Raw genomic sequence first — 8,872 nt, forward strand, 5'->3', positions numbered from 1 at the left:
TACTGGAAGTGGATAAACGAATAAATTGGTGACGCTTCGGATACGGAGGAGAGAGCAGGAGGAAATTCTAAAGCAACTTGGTTTCTAGCTTACAGATTCTTCGTTGAAATGGGAAGCGAGACCCAAGTTGGATGGATGGAGGATGCCTGTGGTTCTCCTTGAGATGAGCATTCGCCTAGGTAGGAAATAATGATTCTCCTTTTAAGGAAGTCGTTTTTCCCCAACCGCACCCTCCCTTACTGCTTCTGTTGGTGACAAACACAGAGTTTTAAGGTCTTAGTTAATGTTTTTATCTTGTTCCTTCTTTGAGTTAAAAATACGTCTTGGTTTTACCAATTAACCAAAAAAAATAATAATAATACACATTTGTGTAATGGAAGATCCTCATTTTGCCATTCGAGAAATTTATCTTTAATTGAAACTAAGTTGGTCCACTTAATTGAGAAATTCCTTATTTTAATGAGCAACGTTAACTTGAGTTTTTTTTTTTTCCTATGCAGAGGGAGAAATTATAAGCAAGTGGTTTCTAGTATTTGCTTAAATCTGTTTTTATCCTACCTAATCTTAACATAGGAATCCTAATTATGAGTACGCAGTTGCCCTAAAAGTTCAACATTCTCAGCAATGTGTGCCTGTCCATGAAAAGGACGAATTCTTGTCGCATAAAGGAACTACTGTCACACAGTTAGTATGAGTGACGCCAGGAAGATCACTTTCCTACTCATTCGTAGGGACCAATTTCCTGAGTCTATTTAACAAAGATACTTAAATTTATTTAAGTAAAAAAGAAACGAAGTGTTTTTTTGTTTTTTGTTTTTTGTTTTGTAATGAATGGTATTGAATTAAAGGAATCATGGATTTTCCTTTAGGGCCAGACGGTGGGAAAGGCAAAGAACACGAAGCTGAAATGATTCCACAGAGCTATCCCAAATAGTCGTCGTTTTCCTTTTTAGTTTCATAGATTTTTTTGTGCAAAGTCAGGGAATGTTTAAAATCATTACAGTCTTTAAAATGCTATACACTCTAATGAAATTGTGACGCAATTATTTTCATGAAAATTTACACATGAGTTCTAGGGCATTTCACAATTTGATAAAAATAACCTGATAAACGACCAAAAGTAAATAAAAGCTGTATGAAAGACATGGGCGTTTTCACCTTTGGCCTTTCATCTTGAATTATAAGGTAATACAAGTTTTGAAAAATTCAGAAGGTGACATTTTCCCTCGTTCTGTTGAGAAGTTAGGTTGCCTTTCTGTCTTTAAAGTTACGTTTAATAAAACAGTTAATACGTGTGCATGGTGAACAATTAAAACAGTGCCAGAAAGTAGGGGTCAAAAAGTTTTCTGTCTTCCAGTCCCTCTCCCCGGAAGTCCCCGTACCAGTTTGCATGGACCTTTCTGGAAATGCTCGCTGCCCAGTAAGGCACGTGTGTGTGTCCGCCCCGTTTAGTACACAGATGGCAGGGAGGGTCCTCCATATCGGTACACGCGGAAATCGCCCCCTGTTTGGCAGCTCCATGGAATTCCCCTGACGGTCGGAACCATAATTGAGTTAGTGTCCCCCCAGAGAGGGGCGCAGCACCCCCGCCAAGAGCTCAGACTCTCGGGCCAGATAATCTGGGTTCAAGTTCCGACTCTACCGTTTCCTCCCTGTGTTAACTTGGACAAATGACTTAATTTCTTTTCCTCAGTTTTCTCATCTGAAAAAGGGAATAACGACATTGGCCACTTAATAGGTTCGTCGAGGGTTAAACGTGTTAATATTTGTACAGCCCAGAACAGTGCCAGACATGTTAACGCTACACACACGTTTCTCACGAAGTGGCCGTCCTTCTAGATGGTGCCCAGCTCTTTGCTGCTGCGGACAGCGCCTCGTGTGAACATCCGCGCACAAAACCCGAGAACTTACTAAAGGATAAGAAAAAAAGTATATATTTACATATATACATGTAACATACGTCACAATGTCCCTTTATCAGAGAGCCGTCCCACGCCCCTCCTCCAACACAGCGAACCCTTTTTCGACTCCACCCCCTTACTCCGCTGTATTCTTCTTTAGTACCCATTTGACCTATACATTTATTTAGAACATTATATTTTTAATTCCCTAAATTGGCCTGGATTTCTTCTCTATACATTTGGAAAGTAACATAAGAACCAGAAACCTGAGCTAGCTCCTGTGTTCTAGACTTTATCATTGCTTTAGAAAGAGCTGGGTATCTGGGAGCAGCTTGTCACGTAGTGCTCAGCACCGTTTCCTGCCCGTGCTGGGGGTGAAGAAGTGACTGTCCCCCCCGCCCCGCTCCACTGCCTTCCAGGGGCCTTGCAGAGTCCCTGCCTGTGAGTCTCCGTGATATGTGGAATGACACGGGCAGCCAAATCAATCCTGGAGGAAACAGAAGCAGCAGTTAATCCTACGTAGAAGTTTCAGGAAGAGAGAAGGCAGATGCCAACCTGCCTATCTACCCTCATGTCTACCACTTCGGTGTGCACCAACTTCACTTCCTTATGCCCACCCCACTTTATTTTCTTTCTTTTTTTTTTTGCCTGAAGACTTTCTTTGGCCCTGAGATCTTCCTTTGCCCCAGCATGACAGGCCAGAAGTATAAATAATGAATGAAACACCCTGTCCTCCAATCCCTCAGTGACTGACTGGAGGAAATGTGCAAATACCCAGCACTCTCGCCCCTGGCGAGGATAGCTCTGGGGTCCCTGCCTTCTCCGGCAGGATTAAGCTTCAGTTCTCACAGTGGTGGGTCGCCCTGCTTGAAAACAAGCCCATAAGTACCGCCCTCCCTTCCCCAGCTGACTCCCCTTCTCCCCACTGGTGGCGTTTCCTGGGATCATGTCCCACACCAACTGCTCACACGTGAAGCCTTGGCCGCATCTGCTTCTGAGGGAACCCAAACCGACACAAGTCACATTTAAGTTGTGTTTTAGGGGGGATTTTGTGTGTGTGTGTGTGTGTGTGTGTGTGTGTGTGTGTGTGAGATTTGTAAGTTTGTGAATTTACATTCTGGGTGTGTAAGAGTTTCATGCATTAGCTATACCCTTAAAGCAGTGCTGTTTGATGTTTCCTGCCTTGGGATAGAAGATAATTCTCATTTCCATCTATCAAACTAATTCCTTTTTACAGACATAAAAATTACTTGTCAGTCCAAATCTCTATTTAATAGAAATTCATTTGATGGTAGATGAAACTATATCTAGATCCACTTAGGATCGGAACAGTATGGCTGTTTGAAAAAAAAATGTACTAAAAAATAACAGTGGGAAAACATGTCACTCTGCACACGTGCCACGTCATTGCCAATTACATGGGAAGCAGGCTCGAGAGAAATCTGTCACCCTAAGACTCAGAATTACTCCTGGGTTCGGAGGTATGAACAGCTAACTTCAAGACTAATTTTTGAAATCCAACGGCCGTGTGCGTGGATGAACTGCACGTGGAATCACAATTGAAAAGCCGATTGCTAAGTTCTTGTCTAACAGGAATGAGATGAAACGAGGTACCAGAAAATCAGACCAATGCGCTCTGGTTTAAAAACCTGTAGGTTTTAATGTAGGAACAACGACAGGGTCAAAAGGAGAGGAACCTGCTTATCCAGCTGTGCCCCCATCTCCACATCTGTTGAGAGGGGTCGCCTTGATGGTTCCTTAGAAGGGTCCGGGTATTAATTTTAAAAGTAAAAGTGAAGCTGTTATGAAAAGACCCGTTTTTAAGAGGTAGAGTGGCTTAGGCCTCTACGAAGATCTTTCTTACAGCACGGCAGTGTTTATAACAGCAAAAGATGGCACGTCGCCGAAAGGCCATCCGTGGAGGCATGGCCGGATCACTGTGCAGTCTCCCGGCGGACTCCTGTGTGGAGGAAACCGGAGGAAAATAGATCTGCATATGCTGACACCGAGAAATCTCTAACACTGAGTGAGAAGAGTTACAGCGCAAGACGCTCATCTATATTTTAAAAAGACACACTCCGTTTTTATACAGATGCGTGTGTATGTGTTTCTGGGAGTGCGTGTTGTATTGTTCGTCTCCTCTACTCGTAAGTCCTGTAAATGCAGAGACTGCGTTTTAGGTTTTCTTTGCCGCTGTCACCGCAGTGTCTTACAGGAGCACAGTGGTTATTTCAATTTACTTTTGTTCCGTTTTCTCAGCTGGAACTCCGTATCCGTTAAACGTTAACGCCCCCCGCCCCCAAGTTCTTGGGCGCTTGGGGTGCCTCCACCTCTGGGCTGTTGTCAGTAATGCTGCCATGAACGCGGGTGTGCACACATATGTTCAAGTCCCTGCTTTCCATTTTTCGAGGACCCCCATGCTGTTTTCCGTAGCAGCTGCACCATTTTACATTCCCGCTAGCAGAGCAGGAGGGTTGCGATTTCTCCACGTCCTTGACAACACTTGTTATTTTCTCCGTGGTGATAATAGTCCTCCTAGTGGGTGCGAAGTGGTCAATAGTTATTTTTTTGACTAAATGATACCTAAAAATTAGAATAATTACTATTTATTGCATTGTATCTTGTCTAAGGATATTAGTGTTATCTAAAGAATACTTGTATCCTTTTCAGATAAACTGTTTCAGTTCAATTCAACAGCAAGAACATTGGACTGTCCATTTTGCAGAAGAGATCTACCTAAAAGGCCCTAAGACAAAACAGACTGTTGAACCTGTTACTGCTTTAATTATAAACAATGTCCATTGACAGAGACTGCATTCAAAGTTCTTTCAAGGTCATGCCCTGTACAGTCTCACTTATGGCGTGTGATTAAATACTTAAATGAAATAAAAAGTAACATTCATTCCCCCCAAAATTAAACATAGAATTGCCATATGACCCAAGGTCTTGGTGCACTTATGCAAGCCCGTATGTAGGACAAATGCTGAAACTGAATTTGCTGGGGGTTGTGAATTATATTGATCCCCCCCCATTCATGTGTTGAAGCCCCAAGCCCCTATGTGACTGTATTTGGAGATAAGGCTTTTAGTGGGGATACTAAGGTTAAATGAGGTCATAGGGGTGGGGCCCAGATTCCTAAGACTAGTGTCCTTATAAGAAGACTAAGAGATCCTGGAGATCTCTCTCTTTCTGCACGTGCACAGCTAAGGACACAGGGAAAGGTGTCACCTACAAGCCAGGAAGCGAGGTCCCACCAGAAGCCAGCCCCAATGGCACCTTGATCTTGGACTTTCAGCCTCCAGAACTGTAAGAACATCAATTTCTGTTGTTTAAGTCAGCGGTCCCCAACCTTTTTGGCACCAGGGACTGGTGCACCTATGAGAACCTAACTCCCGATGACCTGAAGCGGAGCTGAGGCGGTGATGCCGGCGCTGGGGGGCAGCTGCAGATGCAGACGGAGCTTTGCCGGCTTGCCTGCCACTCACCTGGTGTGTGCCTGGATCCACGGTACTGGTCCGTGGCCTGGGGACTGGGGACCTCTGGTTTAAGTCACCCAGTCTGTGGAATTCTGTTACGGCAGCCGAGCAGACTGATACGCTGCATCCGAGGACACACGTTGTTAATGTGCTGGACGGAACAAAGATGATGCTCTGAAGCCTGTGCTCCGCTTTGCACTTCCACACGCAGTGAACTGGGCCCGTTTCTCCCAGGCCCCACCGGCCCATCCATGGACCACGGGGCTGCGAGCAAGGCCCCTGACGTGGCTCTTTGTGCCGCGGTGTTGAACGTTGGTGGAAGGAAATAATGGATGAATAGCAAAGACACTATTTAAGTATGCAACGTTTCTTGGGAAGGATGTTATTTTGGCCAAGAGGCTGAGTACAACTTTTGATGTTCATAGGATTCAAAGTCATGACCTTGTAGCCACATTGGCAAGATATGTGGCTTGAAGAGACTGAACAATCAAGCTGATAATGGCCTTAATGTCACCTGTGAGAAGCTGTAATGTTTTAAACACCCCCCTACACACACACACACGTACAACTAATCACGATTTAAGAGGCTAGACAAATGGTATAACTCTGTTTTTCAGCCATCGATTCACAGATATTGATTAACCATTGAACGCGCTTTATGGTTGTGTGTTTTCAAGTCCAGTTCTAGAACTGCGGGCAAAGGTCAGTAATCGCGCATTGCTGTGGTCACAGTCCATCGCTAATTGCCGAGAGCGAGCGTCCGTGTCTCAGACGTTCTCTAGAGCTCCAGAAGAAATGGCTCGCAGTGCATCTTAGATTCATGACATAGGTTCAACAGGCCAAAAGCTACAAGTCTGACACACGCCACTCTGCGTAAGTGGTAACCTGGGCGGCCTCTGCGTGGGGTGCCTGGCGCGTGACCTCCTGGAGCTGCGGGCTGCGCTCTCTCACTCAGTTTTCCTTGCTGCGTGATGTGTTCTGTCCATTTGTCCCCAGCCTGCAAATTTCCAGTTGGCTACTTTTCACCTGCGCCAAACAAATACGGACGTTGCCCCCCATTATTTTGACTGCACCTTTCAAAGTCTATTAGACCAACCTCAAACTCCATAACTTAAATTATTCAGGTTTTTCTTGAATGAAATGCCTTTTAGGCTAATACTCAATAACAATAAGGGGACAGCTTGGCACTCTTTGTCTTGCATTTTCCCTGAGAAGAGGCCCTGTGACCAAAGGGACTGGGGGGCTGGGTGAAAAAAGCGAAGGACGAAGTACAAGTTAGTAGTTACAAAACAGCCACGGGGATTTGGAGCACAGCATAGGGTACACAGTCGGTGTGATCGTGATGGCTGTGGGTAGTGGCGGATGGGTGCTAGAGTAATTGGGGGATCCCTTCATGAATTGTATAAATGTCTAACTTTTTTAAATTTAAGAAATAAATGAAAAAAAAAAAAAGGCCTTTGCAGTTTGGCTTACACACGTCTGGAAACAGTCTTTCTGCTTCCGTGAGGCAGTCAAGTTCAAAACATTTTCTTCTGCCTGTAGCAATTCTTTTGTTGAAGATGCTCTTGGGAAACATCCTGGAGGAGGGGGGGGTCAGGTGGGAATGAATAACAGACCGGGGTGTCACTCGGGCAGGGAAGGCAGAGCACCCAGTACAGGAGTGAGTGCCGAGAAAGCGATTTCACTTTGGAAATCATTAATATTTGAAGTCATGGCGGCTGCTTTGTTTTGCTGTGTGTGCACTGTGCGTTTAAGTGATACAGAGTAAAGAAATTTGCAAGCCATTCAAAGGGTAGAAAATGAAAGTCTCCCATTTAGACTCTAGTTTCACTACTCGGAATTCTGTCAGCTTCTTACATGCCTTTCTGGAGATATCTACATTTGTGTACATATACTCATGACACGTGCGCGCGTGCGTGCGCGCGCGCACACACACACACACACACACACACACACACACACACTGGTAGCATATTATAATGTTGCCGTCGACTTCATTTGTTCTGTTTTGCTTTACTATAACAATATATTCATTCAGCAAATATTTACTGGGCACCTAGTATACCCTGGATCCCAAGTACTCAGGAGAGAGCAGTGAACAAAACCATGTTAGTTTTTCATTGCTGAGTAACAAAGTACCGCAAATTTAGCAGCTTAAAACAACAGACAGTTATTCTCTCGGTTTCGGTGGGTCAGTGTGTGGGCGGGGCCCGCTGAGGTCTCTGGTTTGGGCTCTCACCAGGCTGCACGTTGAGGCCGGCTGGGCTGCATCCTCATCCAAAGGCTCACGCGGAGAATCTGCTTCCAGGCGCACTCCAGTTGGTTGAATGAATTTTTCGTGATAGGACTGAGAGCTTCGGTTTGTTCCTGGCTGCTGGTCAGAGGCCCTCGGTTCCCTGAGGCCGCCCTCAGGCAGTTCACACGGTGGCCTGCTTCTTTGCGGCCAGCAGGAGAGTGTGAGTCCGCTGGCAGGACAGAGTCTTGTATTATGTAACATCTTCACGGGAGTGACATCCCATCACTTTGTCACATTCTACTGGTTCGAAACGAGTCACGGGTCCCACCCGCACTGAAGGGGAGAGAATTACACAGGGATGGGAACCCCAGGAAGTGTCCATGCTAGAGTCCATCTGCGTCACGAGCCACGCCCCCCTTGTCACGGAGCTTACATTTTAGTGGGGGATGACAGACAACAAAGGAAAAGACAAATGTCGGGCACAGCATAACAGTGCTATCGCAGAACGCTGGAGCCGGCCGAACGGAACAGAAGCCAGGGAGTGCTGTTCCGGAGGGGGCGGGCAGGGCAGGCGTCTCGGGGCCGGCGACACTGGGGCAGAGACCTGCGGGAAGTGAGGGAGCCGCACAGGTAGCCGAAGGGCAGGCCTATGGACGTGCTGGCGCGGTCCGTGCTGGCGCGCGGGCCAGTGCAGCCGGACCTGTTGCTCAGGTGTAGGACGAGGCTGTGGGGTCAGATCAGGTTGGCCCTGTGGATCCGTGGGTCTCCGAGCGAGAGGCAGAGCCATTGGAAAATGTGGGGCGGAGAAGAATCTCCGTTTGGCTTACCTGGGCAAAGGACCACACTGTCCCCGGGCAGGGAGAGCGGACAAGGGGAGGCGTCCTGGAAGCGGGAGGACCAGTCTGTAAGCCGTTTTAAAGATCTCGCCGAGAATCAGTGGTGGTTTGGACTGAGGCGGTGCTGGTGTGTTTCCTGGAGGCAGCTGGAGTCTGAAGGTACAGGTTGCAGCGCCGCCGGGTGGCATGGGTTGCGGGGGGCAGGGGGGCAGGGAAAGAGAAGCGTCAAGGGCGACGGCAAGGATTTCGGCCTGAGCTACTTGCAGAATGCGGTCACCATTTACTGACATGCAGAAGACAGCGAGAGGAATGGATTCTGGCAGCAAGATTCTAGAGTTTGATTTTATTATACACTTTGAGGAGAGTGACATGCTCAAAAGTATATGTTTAAAATTCACTAGGGATGCTGTGAGATGTCGATGT

Source organism: Rousettus aegyptiacus, unplaced genomic scaffold, assembly GCF_014176215.1.
Source record: "Rousettus aegyptiacus isolate mRouAeg1 unplaced genomic scaffold, mRouAeg1.p scaffold_m13_p_14, whole genome shotgun sequence".
NCBI lineage: Eukaryota > Metazoa > Chordata > Mammalia > Chiroptera > Pteropodidae > Rousettus > Rousettus aegyptiacus.